The sequence below is a fragment of the Lontra canadensis genome, unplaced genomic scaffold (genome assembly GCF_010015895.1).
Source record: "Lontra canadensis isolate GAN:19392208 unplaced genomic scaffold, GSC_riverotter_1.0 scaffold98, whole genome shotgun sequence".
Lineage (NCBI taxonomy): Eukaryota > Metazoa > Chordata > Mammalia > Carnivora > Mustelidae > Lontra > Lontra canadensis.
In genome coordinates, this window is record NW_022631092.1 from 1296705 (window position 1) to 1312058 (window position 15354).

Sequence of the window (15354 nt, forward strand, 5' to 3'; positions counted from 1 at the left end):
GTCTGTAATGCATCCGCCCTCAGGGGCTGGTAGAAGGTTGAACCAAGTTTTAGACTCTCTGTTCCTCTAAGTGCTGTCCAGAATTGTGAGTGAGAATGACTTGGAATCTTCTAGATGCAGGATCCGGTCCCAGAGCACGTGCCCTGGCCCTCAACACCATTCCGATTGCTCTCTGAGTCCCTGACTTGAGTGGGAGAGGCTGCTGTGTTAGAAGGGGGTCCTCGGTTTCCACAGCCCGGCCTACCCAGCAAGGGAAGCAATGAAGTCCCCAGTGCCCCAGCTGGTAGGAGCTGGTGCCGAAGGACAGAACGATTTTCTACTGTCGGACTAGAGCAAGAGCAGTGTTTGCTCGCTGCAAGGAGTATCCTGAAAGAAATGTGTCCACCAGGGATCCTGGGACCCACGGGCTAACGTCTTAAGGGAGCACCCAGGGCCCGTGAAGAAACTCTCGTGATTCCTGTGGCTCCTTGACTTCTAATTGGCTGTCCCCCAAAACAAAATATACGTGGTAAAGAAAGACAGAACCCCATCCCCCGGGGTGCTGTGCCCTTTAGGATTATGTAGGTCCTGGGGTTGGTCTGTATAGTTGCTTCTAAATGGCCTTAATCCGTAGGACGTGAGAGTACGCCGCACATCGTTGATGGTAAGCGTGGGGGCGGACACGCTTGTTTCTACAACGGAGGAGTCAAACCCTGGGTCAGGCATTTCGGTGTTAGAACATCATCTTGGTGGGAAAACCATAGTTTCTAAATCTTAGCGGAGTTCTCATCCTCCTGGCTAGGTGATCAAGTCATTATTATTTTTAAGAGAGAGAGACACTATCTCTTCTTTAAAAGAAGAGATTTTCCTTTTTCTTTTTTAAATGTTATTTATTTATCTGAGAGAGAGAGCGAGAGAGAGAGGGAGAGGGAGAAGCAGGCTCCCCATGGAGCAGGGAGCCCAACTTGGGACTTGATCCCAGGACCCTGAGATCATGACCTGAGCCAAGGGAAGATGCTTAACTGACTGAGCCGCCCAGGGGTCCCAGAAGAGGCTTCTCTTATAGAAAGTTTTTCTTAAGCTAAAACAGATTTCATGTTCTCCATATCAGAAAGAGTATGAAATGCAAATGTACTGACTCCCTTCCTGCCACCCCTTTTGGGCCCCATCAGTCCCTCATTCTCACCTGGTAGCTCGTTCAGAGCAAAGTCTGCTGTGCCAGAAAAAAATGCCAAGGTGAGGAGGCAGAAAAGGAGAACTCCTCCTATCACGACTGAGTTCCCAGCAGCCTTTCCTTCGAATTCTCCCTAATGGTGGACAGAATGGATTTGAGAAGTACAAGACTGAAAAGGCAGGGGGATGTTCCCATGCTTCTCACCTATGTCACTTTGGGGAACGTAATTTCTTGGTTAATCTGTTTACCCATCCGTAGAAATAAAACAATAATACTGCTGAAACAGAGCGAGAGAGAGAGAGAGAGACGTGGGGGAAGGGGCAAAGCGAGAGGCAGAGAGAGAATCTTGAGCAAACTCCACACCCAGCGTGGAGCCCAATGCGGGGCTCGATCTCACAACCCCGAGATCATGCCCTGTGCTGTAACCAAGAGTCAGACGCTGCACCGACTGAACCACGCAGGCACCCCAAGTCATTTTTGCAACTGTGGGATTTTTTTTTTTTTTTCTCCTACAACCAGCCCTGCTATGGAAGTAATTATCTTCCCTGTTTTCATCTGTAGCGTCCCGGCCCGGCCATGACACCTTTAATTGGAGAGATTCATCATCTTTCGTGGAAACCCCTGGGTGTGAACGTTATTCAGCTACTTGGCCTTGGCCCTTCCTGTCACTGTCTCGCCAGTCCTGGCCCCCGCCTCTCCTGCAATGACCTCTCTCCACCCTGCTTCCTTCGATTAGGCTGCGAAGGGAAGGACCCCAGCCTGCTCAGGGCTCCCGGGGCGGGGGTTCCGGATGGCAGTTGCATTTTGGCACATGCCTCCTGCTCAGCCACTGCTTCCAGCTCCCGCTGGGTCTTTGCCGTGGCCTTCTGCTGCCAGTTTCTAACAGGGGCCTCCACTACCAATGGACAGCAAGGGAAATTGCTCCAAATTGTCCTGCGACCGTCTCTCTCACACGTGAGTGTGGGTTTCCCGTCCTTGAGCATGTGCAAATAATTGAGGCCCTTTTGCTTTGGAATCAGGTGACAGGATGACAAAAAGCGAAGTTAAAAAAAAAAACAAAAACCAAATGCAATTCGGTATCCTGGACCGCATCCTGGAACAGTAAAGGGACATTATCAAAAAACTCAATGAAACACAAATGTAGTCTGTAGTCTCCTTAATAACATCGCACGGGTGTGAATTTCTCGGTTTTGACAAGTGTCCCATGGCTACGTAAGATGTCAGCATCAGAGGAGGCCGGGGGGATGGGATCTGGGAACTGTGTGCCGTTTTTGCACCTTTTCTAAAAGGAGCCCAAATTTAAAAAATTGCTTTTAATATAGTCTGGGTTTTGTTTTTTTTTGGGGGGGGGTTGGGCCTTGGGAAAATCGTGGCAAGAATCTTTTGCCCTTAAATTGCTCCCCTAACAATGGGGTTGGATCTGTTCATGGAGTAGACGCGGAGTCAGCCTGATCTGTGTGTGGCTCCCTGCAACCATATCATCAAGGTCCTGACCTTGGGGGAGTTCTTCAGTATTCTGGAATGATACTCACCACAAGGGGACGTGGTTAGGAGTTCAAGGGATCATGTGTGGAAGGGGCTGGCACCGCGCTTGGCACAGAGGAAACACGGAGCGATTGGGAGCTACTCATTCAACCTTATCCCAGCCACCTCCTCCGTCATGTCCGGCAGCTTCTGCAGACTCGTCTCGTTGTAGCCGTCTGAACTTGGAGTCTGTAGGGCATTGAGGTTGATCCCAAAGGGCTGCCCCGCTACAGCTGCTAGGGGTCTGGGGTGTCCCTTGGCCCTTACAAGGTCCTGGGGATCCTTGTTGCAGAGGGGCGTTCTAGAATCAGGGTTCCACTGAAGACTGTAGAATCCACTCTAGCTCGTTCAAAGAGAAAAGGATAAATTTCGGGGTATCGCGTGGCTCACAGAATTGCTGGAAGAATTGAAGGCACAGAATCGAGCCTGAGATCCAGGAATAATTCCGGCCCAGGACCACTCTGCAGAAAGTCGCCAAACCAGGAAACCAGGGCAGCGGCTGCCTAAGGAGTCTCGTTGTCTCCACTGCCCCCATGTCAGGCTGTCTCCTGGTGTCCCTCCCTTCCATACCGCGCATCCGTGCAGGAGAATCTGGGCAGGCAGAACCTAGGGCACATCAGAACCTGGTAGCAAAGGAGTCGGGAAATGTCCCTTTAGCTTTCCCTCTCTGCTTCACAGGTGGGCATCTTGCAAGGCTTTAGTAGGTGATGAGGGAGCACCCCACCGTCCACACCTATCGATACATAATATCCATGCACACCCCTATTTCCGTATCTACACCTCCTAGTGAAAGCAGTAGCAGAAACAGCCAGCTCCCACTCCTGGAATGCACCTGCCTCTCCTGTAGAAACAGGTGCACACTGAGCCCCGTGTCTCACAGTTCGCTGCATCCATTTCCATGCTCTGTCCCTCAGGTTCATTCACAACCTTAACTTAGTATCCCAAAGTCTGTAAACTGAATTTTGAGGTTAACCAACCAGTTCCTACCCCCGTTTCAATGTTGCCCGTAAACTGGCACTGGCGTAGCTGGGGAAAGAGGCTGTGGGATTGCCCGTCCGACTCTCAGGAGGCTCCTCTGTATAGGCAGGCTTTGGGGGAGCTGAGAGCCCACACACACCCCTACGTATGAGATCTACTCCAAATGGGCCACCCATAAGCCTCTTCCCCAAACCTCCACGTGATCAATCTCCAAACTTGACCTTTTCAAGCACTTGACCTTCGTTAAGTCAAGAATATGACTAAGCTCCTGTGATATGTCAGGGACAGATAAGATGGTGGACAAACACAGTCAGCCTTCGCGGAGCTGACTTCCCAGTGCTGGCCACTGCCCAGCATCCATGTAGATTGGTACTGCCAGCTATGTGTCCTTCCAAGGGCCAACGGACAGCTCAAAGTCAGCCCATAGATGGGCTTCGCTTCCCTGCTGTTTTTCATCACCAGCCTTCAGCAGGACTCTCCTTCTGACTGGTTCCACCATATCATCCAAAGCCATGTGGAAACTAGGCTCAAAGTCTTTCCTCCTCTGACAGCTGGTCATGGGGACTTCCAGGTGAGACCATAGGCAGGCTGAGGGGGCAGAGGCTGTGCAGCAGGCGTGGGTGCCCTGGGACGTGAATCTCCTAGCCATGGAGCTCACAGGGTGACCGCATGAGACGAGGGGCCAAGACTTCACACCTGGGCACTCATCCAGCAACTGGACGTGGTGCTGGGACCGGGCAGTGTGAGGTTCTCACCCATGGGAAGACTGGACGAGCAGATGGGGGTCCTCTCCTCCACCACAGCTCCTGACCCCACTGGAGCATTGTCCACAACATGGACTTCTGTCCATGTGCTCCTCGGGGTACTGCTGGGAGACCCTTCTCTGCTAACAGGCTGTGACTGAACTTCTTACACCTATGACGCCGACATGCCCTTTCCCTCTCCCAGGCCCCCTCCCCCCAGGCTAATTTATGACCATTGGTTTGCACTTTCTCTTCCCCAGCTGCTCTTTGATGCCTGCTCTGTCCTCTCATCCCCTGGCTTTGACCATAAATCCAGAGCTATTTGGTTGTTCACATCCTCTAGGACTGGGCTGGCCAGCAAGCCAAATCCTCCGCCACCTGTTTTGTGTAGCCCAAGAAGATAACAATGATTTTTAAATTTTTAAACGGTTCTATGTTTAAATGGCCACATATCGAGTGGTTGTCTAAGTACCTACATAATAGCTTCAGCTTCGCTTCTTAGCCTACAGAGTCCTGAACTACTGCCGGCTTGGCCACACAGAGAAGCATTACCAACCCTCGCTCAGGACGCTGCTTAGGCAGCTCCCCGCCCAGCCACTGCATGTATCCAAGCTGTTCACTCCTGGATCCCAGCCAGATCCTTCGGGAAGACCGGCTCCCTGTCGGCTGGTCCTGATCCCCCCTGAAGGGGACCCAGGAGCAAGCCCGTGGGACTGGGTGTCAGGAGAAGTTGCTTCCAGTCCCTGCAATGGCTACCACCTCCCTCTGAGCGTGCAGGTAGCTCTGGAGTGGCCGCTCTGCTCCTCCACATCCCTCACTGTCATGTGGGGTTGGATGTGAATCGCTCTGGGGAATTCCCACGGGGGTGTCCATCCTCTTTAACCCAACCTGCCCTCGACGGCCAGGAGCACGCAGAGAGGACGACAAGCAGGCAAAGCCGGGGAAGCTCGGGAAGAACCTGCGCGGAATCCTTCGCTCGAGGGACACGTGTGCAGAGCCAGGCTGGTGCACGTGCACACTGACACAGAGGCACACTCGACACACAGTAGATACACGCACATGCTTGCACACACACACACTGGACACACCTGCACGCATGCACGCTCCTGCCAGATACAAACACGCCAGCTCCCCACACACGCTGTGCACAGGTGCACCTCGTAGATGAACGGACACCTGCACACGTATGCACGTACCACGCGTGCACAAAGACACGCACACCCCACGCAGTTACCTTCCCCGCGAACCACGCACAGAGGCGCACCCACACACAGCCACACACACGCATGGCTCGCTGTCCAGCCTTCATGACTGCTTTTCCTGGGGCGTTTCCCCCAGGAGCCCCAGCAGAGTTCTGGGGCCCATCCCTGGAGGGGGTCCCTCCTAGACTCTTGGCTGATGAAGTCTCTTCAGAAACCAGAAAATTAAATTTGAGACCAATTTTCTGTTCCGGATATTGTGCATAATTTGAGGATTACTGTGGACAAGGGAAAGAGAATGGATATTTCTCTCTCGCTCTCTCTCTCTTGCTCTCTATTTTTTAACTGAGCTTGGAAAGAAAAAAGGCTGTTGTGTGGGTTAATGAGCCTTTGGATGGGCAAGGTCAGGAGAAGGTGGGGGCCCTGGAGCAATCCAAGCCAGCATCTGAACACGCAGCAAGTCTTGCCTTTCGGGGTCAGGGAGGGGGTCAGTAATGCGGGAGCTATAAAGAAGGAGATTGCATTAATTAAAGAAACATCTTCTTACGATCATGTTTGTGCTGAAAGGCATGTCCGACCCCCGACCCAAGGCCCAGGGGGCCAAACACAAAATATGCAGTCTGGATTGCCAGAACCCCTCCTCCAAGCTACGTTTGCGCATGTATCAAAACCCGAGTTTATCCAGGAGTGGGAGGAGACGTCAGGGAGAGAGCCATTTATTTTATGAGTAATGCACACTGGGCTTAATAACATGATAACGTAGTATTCACAGTTTGCTGGGTACTTATTTCATTTGGTTCTTACAATGATGTCAAAGGCATTACTGTATCCAACCCCCAAGACTATTTATTGGGTACGGAAGAGAGAACAATGCCTCAAGGTGAAGACTACAGCCGGGCTGGAGAGCGGGGGACAAAGTCACCCAGTGCAGAGGTACCTGCTAGGTTCACCTGAATCATCGCCCAAAGCGCTGGGTTAAGAAAGACTCCGAGGCTTGAACTAAGCCAAGAGCTCCAAGATCTTGTGGTAACGCCCAGGGCAGTGGTGGGGGGAGGGGCATATCTGGATTATCTTCTCTTAGTCTTATTTGTCCCGAAAAGTGAGAGGACTGCGCTCCATCGGGCTCACAAACTCACATCCTTATGGAACCAAGCCAGGAAACGCAAATAGAGACGAGACCACGTGTGAAAAAAATATCAGGAAAGAAAGGATTGGGGCGGGGCTGCCGTTTGTCGCCATGTGGGTGTGGGACCCATGGGTTACTGAATTTGACAGTTCTGAGATCACACAAGATTTCAGATTTTAATATTAGAACATTTGTTTTCTTTTTAGTGGCAAGTAGTTTGAATAATTAGAAAGTACAAACTGTGTGTGTGTGTGTGTGTGTGTGTGTGTGCGCGCGCGTGTCTTTAGGCTCCAGGTGGCCCATGGGCCTTTGCTTCACACCCTTTAGTCTAAATAATCCCCAAGATTCCTTTCGGTTCACATTTCTAGAATTTTATGTGGGACCCAGATCCAGAGATAGTGCCCATGTGATATGTTCCTTGGTGGGACCCACAGTTCAAAGCCTGGTCACTCGCCTGCTGGGCCCGAAAGTGGTTTGCACACCTGATATGAGCCTGTCAGCAGCTCTGACACACTGTCTCACTCAGTGTGAGTGAGACACTGGCTGGCTCTTCTCATTCTTCATGCAGCTGAAGACACAGGCTCAGAGAGGTTAAGACTTGCCCAAGATTACTCAGCACACAGCCAAATCGAAGTTGACTCCTTGGTGATTTTTCAAGCTTTCCAGGTTTGTGGGTAGAAATTCCATGACAATCAGCACCAGAGAAAAAGACTCCCTGAACACCAATAACCGCGTAAAGCTGAGGAGGACTTGAACCCCATGCGGTGTCTTGGTCCACTGTGGCATTCCCCAGTGCGCCGAAGGTTGTAACTGGATCCTTTTCAGTGGTTAACCCAGTAGGCATTCTCGGGGGGTGGGGGGGCCTGGGCCAGTCCCAACACCCCTGGGCAAGCAGTCCCTTGGCTGCCCTCCAGCCTGTAAAGTGTCCTCAAGGGCCTCCTGGTTTGGCTGTTGGGGGAAGGTGGGAGTGGAGAGGTCCTGGAAGGCCGCATCTTTCCCGTCTGTTCTGCATTACGACGCTGTTAAATATTTCATGCTCTCCATTGTACCAACAAATAAAAGCAGAACTAATCTCTTTGTTAAAGTTTCCCTGACCGACATGGCTGATGATTAGCAACATACTTATTTTCTCACAACTGGAGGGTACTGTTTCTGTGGGATGTTTGGGAAGAAAATGGCTCTCACCCATGAAGCCAAGTGGGAAGTGTCCTGATGCTGATGGTAGGGGAGAAGAAATGACAGCCCTGGAGATGCTGGTGAGAAAGATGCTTTTCAGTTGTCTCAGCCATGGAGATGAGAGATGAGAGCCTGGGAGATGAGACTTGGGAGAGGAGAGCCTGGGAGACAAGACATTCTGGTGTGTATCCATCCATCCATCTGCCCATCCATCCATCCCCTGTCTGTCCATCCATTGTCCATCTGTCCATCCGCCCATCCCTCCATCCATCCATCTCTCTGTGTGCCATTCATTCATCCATCTGTCCATCTGTCTGTCCATCTGTCCATCCATTCTTTTACCCCTGTTGCCAGAAGGCAGCCACAAGCCCAAAGGTGCACATGACCTCTAGGAGCTGGAAAAGAGAAGGAGTGAATCCTCTCCTAGAGTCTCCAGAAAGAACACAGCCCTGCTGATACCTCAATTTTAGCCCCATTTTGGACTTCTTATTAATCTTTTTTAAAGGATTTAGCTTATTTATTTGAGACACACAGCGAGAGAGCACAAGCAGGGGGCAAGAGAGGGACAGAGGGAGAAGGAAAAGTAGGGTCTCCTGCTGAGCAGGGATCCCGATGCGGGGCTCGATCCCAGGACCCTGAGATCATGACCTGACCCGAAGGCAGCGGCTTAACCCACTGAGCCACCCAGGCGCCCCAGACTTCTTATCAATCTTATTAAGATAATAAATCTGTGTTATTTCGAGCCACGGAGCATGTGGCAGTTTGTTACAGAAACAGTAGGAAACTAACACACTGCTTCCTAGGGTCACTGTGGGTGTCGAACGAGCCAATATTTAAAGCACTTAGCCCGGTGCCTGGCATACAGGAGGTGCTCAGAAATCGTCTTGCCCTTGCTTCGATCACCACCGCTGTTCTGACATGCTGTGGGGACAGGGAAATAATGATGTCTTTTTTATTTAAAATGTAATGCATGCTCACTGAAACAAATCTGGTAGGCAAAGAAGGTGCGATGCTGTTACTTTCTAAAAGGATCCCTGTGAGAGATGGATTGATTATATTAATTACCCCAAATCTTCACTCCTCTCCCCCCACTTTGGGCAGGTCACCAACCGGGACCCCCTCTGTCTGGGTGGGTTGCTCCCCACGCCTCTGTTCTGGGCTCAGCCGGATGACTTACTGGACCACTAGCTTGGCAGCAAGCATGACAGTAAGCAGAGCCCTGGGAATATTTGTACCTCCGCCCCCTGCAAGAGGACACGGCGAGGCTAGCCGGCTGGAGGAGGGGAGTCCTGTGGCCCATCCATCCGCCCATCCATCTCCCTGTGTGCCGCGGCTGCAGTGGACTGCCAGCCGGTGACGGACCTGTGACCGAGCCCAACCAAAGAGCTGTCCCACCAACCCAAATCACTGACATGCATATTCATGAACTAAACAAACGATTCCTTTGAGTGGCTGGATGTGGGGACTGTCTGTCACACAGCACTATTGCTTCGACTGGTGTACAAGAATGCAGCGCTCCATGGACTGGCGGCTCATGACGTGCCGGGCTCCGTACAAAGTCCTTCGGAGACACGAGGGTTTCCTAGGGACAGACGGGGGTGAGAATCACCCGGAAGCTTGTCAGAGGGTCCCAGTGTCCCAGCGTAGTTTCACTTCATCAGAAAACCGCAGGAGCCCAAGAACCTGCATTTTAACCATCTCTCCCTTCACTCTTGGCACCATCACCCCTGGGAACCACCAGCACTCATTCGCTCGTTTCAGCTTTGCAGCCTCCCAGTAAGGCAGAGAGCCTCATACCCATTTTACAGACGAGGTAAGTGAGGCTCAGGGAAAAATGTTTGCTCCTTGGAGGTGGGGCCACAGCTTGACCCCAAGTGTGATGGTCAAACACAAGCTCTCGGTCAGTCCCCAGACACTGTCCGCTGTGGTCTGGACGAAGCTTCACTTTCTGCCTGACATTCTAGGCACCTCCCCCCTGCCCCGGGCCACCCCGGCCCATGTTTTTCTGGGCCCACCTGAAGCTGGGCCTGCTCCAGGCAGAGATGAGAAGTGTCTGGGGAATGATGAAGTCGGGAGTTCTTTACTAAAATGGAAATTATTGTTAAATAAGAGCATAAATATTTAATTACCCACTGAGACTTCTCTTTGCATAACAACTTTGAGTCCAGATTCAATAGGAAATGGGCTTAAAGTAAACACAGGCTTAAGGTCTCACGCCTCCCCTGCCGAAGTGGCCTCCGCGGGGCCCTCTGGCCAAGGCCAGCTTCCCACGGTCGGGACTGAAGAGAAGCCTTCTGTTCCATGCTCACCCTCTCTCGTGCTCCCTGTCCACGGCCTTGGGCACCGTGAACGGCTCCAGGGTGAAGAATCCCAGCCCTTTGCTGTGAGGCGCCCTTCGAGGATGGCCCCACGACCTGGGGTGCGCGGTGACAGTGGCCCTGTGGGGGGCTCCTCATTGTTCCCCAAACAGCAAGCTTCAAGAAACAGGTAGTACTGTCTCTTCGTGACTCACACCCCTTCGCCTGGATTTTTCCCTCTTTTAAATTCAAAGCAGGAGCAAGGAGCCCTATTGCATCCCCCATCTAGTGGGCATGAAGGCCGCACCCCGCAGCCTGCCAAGGCTTTTCCAGGCTGGTCCCCCGCCATCCCCCTTCTCTGGGGGGTCCTCCTGCCCATGAAACGGTCAGTGGCCACGGATCACCTCTCGGGAAAGCTCCCTGCGGGTAGCATGTCGTCACCTCCTTTGAGGTCTGTTTCCAGGGGTCCTTCCTCCTCAAGGCACCAGACTCATTCTCCATTCGAACCCTTTAAAGATGACATCAGCAGAACCTTGAAACAAATCCCGGGGATGTCCCTCCAGCTAAGGGGGAATCTGAGATGGTCCAGCCTCTGAAAGGCACACAGGTGCCTGGGGATGGTAGGAGTGTGGGGGCAGGGCAGAGGCGGACAAGACACAGGGAGGGGGTTGGGAAGCCAAAGGCCGGTCATGAACAGGGAAGTGACAGGAGGGATGGTCACACGTGCTGATTCTCACGTGGTGGTCACCTTATGTCAAGCGTGTGCTAACCGCCACACATAACCCCCGCATCACTCCCGTGAGGCGGCGACAGATATTACCCCCATTACACAGATGAGGAAGCTGAGGCTGCCTGGGGCCCCTGTCCACAGGTCCTGCCTGACTTGTACCCAGCCCTTCACGGGAGGGTCTTCCTTCTGAGCACCCCCCGCTTTGATTAGACCCTCGAGATGCATTCCCACCTCCACTTAAAGCCTACATCCAACCTTTGGGCGTCCGTGGTTCTCTGCTGATCCTGACCACGTGCCTGAGCAGCCAACTGCTCCCAGCCACCATTATCACAGGCCACCAACTGTGTGGCCCTCGTCCCACCACCCACAGTACGTCCGCCCCACCCACCTGCCCACCCACCGTGCCAACCTCATGCCTTGGGTCTGATGGCACCCAGGTCCTGGCCAAGACCAACTACCCTCGTTCCTCCAAGACACAAAGTGGACCCCCACTGAGACAGGGGCTTCTTGCCCCCAGGACAGTGTCCAGCTCAGACCCAACACCGCCCACCCTGCTTCCTGTTGCAGCCTTTCAAGTTCCAGGCGCCCGGAGGCCCTGTTCCCTGGGGCTCCGGTGCGGAGGCGAGCCTGGCAGTGGAATGAAAAGACTTGGTGACCCATGCCTAAAAATAAAAATATTATTCAATTGTCATGTCTGACAGAGTGCCTGACGCAGAAAGCAAACCCATGGCAACGGGATAAACACACTGGAAACCTTTCTACGCGGGTGGATTAGAACAGATCTCAGCTGGGCCTTCTGGAGACCGAATGAACGGGCGTCTTCGAAGCTCTCTGGTTTCTGGGCTCGGGTGGGGTGGGCTGGGGAGTGCGCGAAGGAGAAGGGCAACGGGCCCCCCTCGGCTTCCACTGCCTCTTTGGGTGTCCCCTGCTCTTGGGGGGAAAGCAGCCTTGGAAACAATTTCCACCAAAATGGGGAGGTCCTGGAGTGTAACTATGAATACCCCATTTGCATCCCCAATTAACAAGATCCTCTCTCCTTTTGTACCCATGGGAAAATGTGGGCACTGGACTAGACAGACTCTTCTTTGACCTGCTCTGCCCTCCATCCCTGTGACTCCATTGCGCCCACTGATCCTGTGCCCTGGCCAAGGGGGTGGTCACGTGACCCAGGCCTGGTCAAGCAGAGCTTCCGGTTTTGCACCCACAGGCAATGCGGGGGACTGAGCAGGACCTATCTCCTGCTGGGACTCTCAGTATGGAGGGAGAGAGCGAGAAGGTCTACCTTCAGTGTGACTGAGCTGGGATGCCAGATGCGGGGATTCTCTGGAGCTGTGACATTTTGTCTCCTTGGGGACAAAAGGGAGAAACTCACCTACAGCAGGAAAAACTAGCTCTGCACACAGAGGACCCCAGAGAGGGATGTTGGGGTGTGTGTATGTGTGTGTGTGTGTGTGTCTGAGTGTGACAGACAAAGGGAAACTGAGGCCCAGTGATAATATTTTAATCATGGGGCCAGCCCCCTTCATGAACTTCCCAGTTACATCGATCAATAAATCCTCATTTTTCCCTCAACCAGTTGGGTTTGGTTTCTCATCCACAGTGAGAAAGTCCTGCCCAACCCAGGAGGGTTGGGTGACATGAAGCTCAGACAGGCCCGAGAGAGCAGGCCCGGGCTCCGGAGAGGTCCCAAGGGAGAGTAAGTGCATGCCCCATGGAGGGCCTTGTCCAGAGATCTGTTCAGTCTAGACCTAAAGGTGGGGCCTTTTCAGGAATGCCTGTCTGGACATCCATTTGAGGCCTCAAACCCCGACTCCGGACATCCTTCCGGGAACCATCACCTTCCCCTCCCTCGCTGGGCTTTTGCCCATATCGCCATCTTGGGAAATGTGGAGTAGCAAATGCTGGTTGACTTGCTTTCTGGAGACAGACCCAGCGCACCACGGGAGGGACTGGCCCCAGACGAGAGGAGTCACGCCTTTCCTGCTACGACAGATGTGAGGGAGGGACAAGGACCACTACTGGACAGAGGCTGAAGGTGTGCAGAGACCGATGGCTTCTCCTCTGTCAACCCGACTGAACCACGGGGTGCCTGAATCCTCTGGGTGTGTCTGTGAGGGTGTTTCTGGATGAGGTTAACGCTTGAATCACGTAGAATGAGTCAAGCAGATTGTCCGCCGTAATGTGCTGGGCCCCTAGTTGGCCAAGAGCAGCACAAACAAAATGAGTCGGCGGGAATCCCACCTGCCTGCCCGCTTGAGCGGGGACGGCGGTCAGTCTTCCGCCCTCGGGCAGGAGCTGACGCCAGGCCCTCCTGGGTCCCTTCGGACTCGGACAAGAACGACAGCACCGGCTCTCCTGGGTCTCCTGCTCGCCCACTGCGGATCCCGGACTTCTCGGCTCCCTCTGTACCAAGTCCCATTCCCGCTACGCATCATGTCCTGTTGGTTCTGTTTCTCCCGGGAAACTTGACTAACACACCAGGCAGGAGTGGGACACACCCAGGAGCCCTTCCTTTCTTTCTGGGAATCAGGTGTGGAGTCCTCGCCTGGGATGGAGAGCCTGGGAGGGGAGGGGAGCTGGTAGACTGAGGGAAGCTGGGAAGCGCGGGAGAGGGACAGGAAGCTGGGAATGGCCCAGATCGCTCAGGTGGGGCCCAGGTGACCTGGAGAAGTCTTGACTCTTTCATCCCGGGGCAGGGGAGGTGAAGGGGGACGGCCCCTGTGGGCGAGGACCCAGTGGAGACCTGAATAACACAAAGGTGTGAGTGTCCTGCACTCTGGGGGAAAGGGTCTGGGGAGGGGCAGGCAGCTGCACCAGGACCCCAGGACAGGACCCCAGGACAGCCCCTCAGTGGACCTGGGTCCCCAGCTCCGTCAGGCACACACCCTCCCCTCACCAGAGTCTCTGCCCCCCTGTCCCCTTGTCCCAGAGGCCTTCCTGACCACACTCCTCACGAAGCACTCTCCCACCCCTGTCGAACAGCAGACCCCCAGCCTTTACTTAGTCTGTGGGTTTCTCTTTGGGCTGCTGGTGTCTCTGACCTGCAGGTTCACCTGTTGTGACTCTCCATCTCCCCGCCAGATTGTAAGTCCCAGGAGGACAGGGACTTCAGTCTGTCCACTGAGTGCCCAGCACCTTGCTCAGTGCCTGGCATGTACCAGGCTCCAGGCTTTGTTCTTGGGGGGCTGGCGGGAGGTGGTGTGGGGCCCTGTAGGCTGCAGGAAGGGTTGAGGTCTCCCACACTCTAAGCCTGAGCCACAGGAGCGGTTTGAGCAGGGAGCAGGGGATACGTGATAGGCTTTATGTTCTGACAAGTTCCCTCCGGCTGTTGCTGAGGGAGGTGGCAGGGCCAAGAGGAGAAGCAGCAGGGAGTTGTTAGGAGACCCGGCCAGAGAGGACTGGGGTCAACTTCAGCTCTGAATGCACAAGAGGCAGGCTCACAGTTGAAGGGGCGGCTGGGACGCCTGCAAACCCTCTTTCCAGGCCAGAGGCCGTGACTAGACCAGCCTCCCTCCCAGCATGTGCAGGGGCCCAGGGCAGAGCTGGGCTCAGGTGCAGCCAAGAAAATGTGAGAGGTGCAGGGTGGGGAAAGGGAGCTCTGCCCCCACAAGCCCAGAACTAAGGATAGAGGCAGGTGGAGGGAGAAGTGGGTTTTGAGGATGCAAATGGAATCTTACTCCTGGACACTTTAAGGCAGGTCCTTCACCCTGCCTTTTGCTGCAGAATTATCCACGCTTCGTGCCAGATAACGATTCTTTTCCTGGGCGCCCCAACCTTCAGTTTATTTTAATCATATGAGAACTATTGGATTGTTCAGATTCCTTCAAGCCGGAGACGAGTGAGCTGCTGTAAGATTTCTCGCTTGTCCCCAGCACTTCCAGGGACAGCTGAGACTAGAGATGAAGCGAGTGGTCCCAATGCATACACCTTCTCCAGGTGGGGGCCATGGACTCAGATGTCCTGGCCCAAGCCCTGTCTTCACCATGGTTGACCCCAGTAACCCTTGGGAGCCCCCACTCCCTCACCTGTACCTCCCTGGGGTTGCCTTAAGGACCGGCAGGAGCTCCACCGGATCCACGGAAACTGACCAATGAATGTTAGTTTCCTCCCTGCTCAGCCTGCCTTTAGGAGCTGGGACGGGGGGACGCCTGGGTGGCTCAGTCGGTGTAGCAGCTGCCTTCGGCTCAGGTCATGATCCCAGGGTCCTGGGATGGAGCCCTGTGTCAGGTTCCCTGCTCAGCGGGGCACCTGCTTCTCCCTCTGCCTCTGCCCCCTCACCCCTCCTCTCCTCCCTCCCCCACTTGTACACATGCTCTCTCTCACTCTGTCTCAATGAATAAATAAAAAATCTTTTAAAAAAATAATAAAAGCTGGGACTGTCTCGGCACAGCCTGGTGCCTGGCACACAGAGAAGGAAGTGAACAGTGC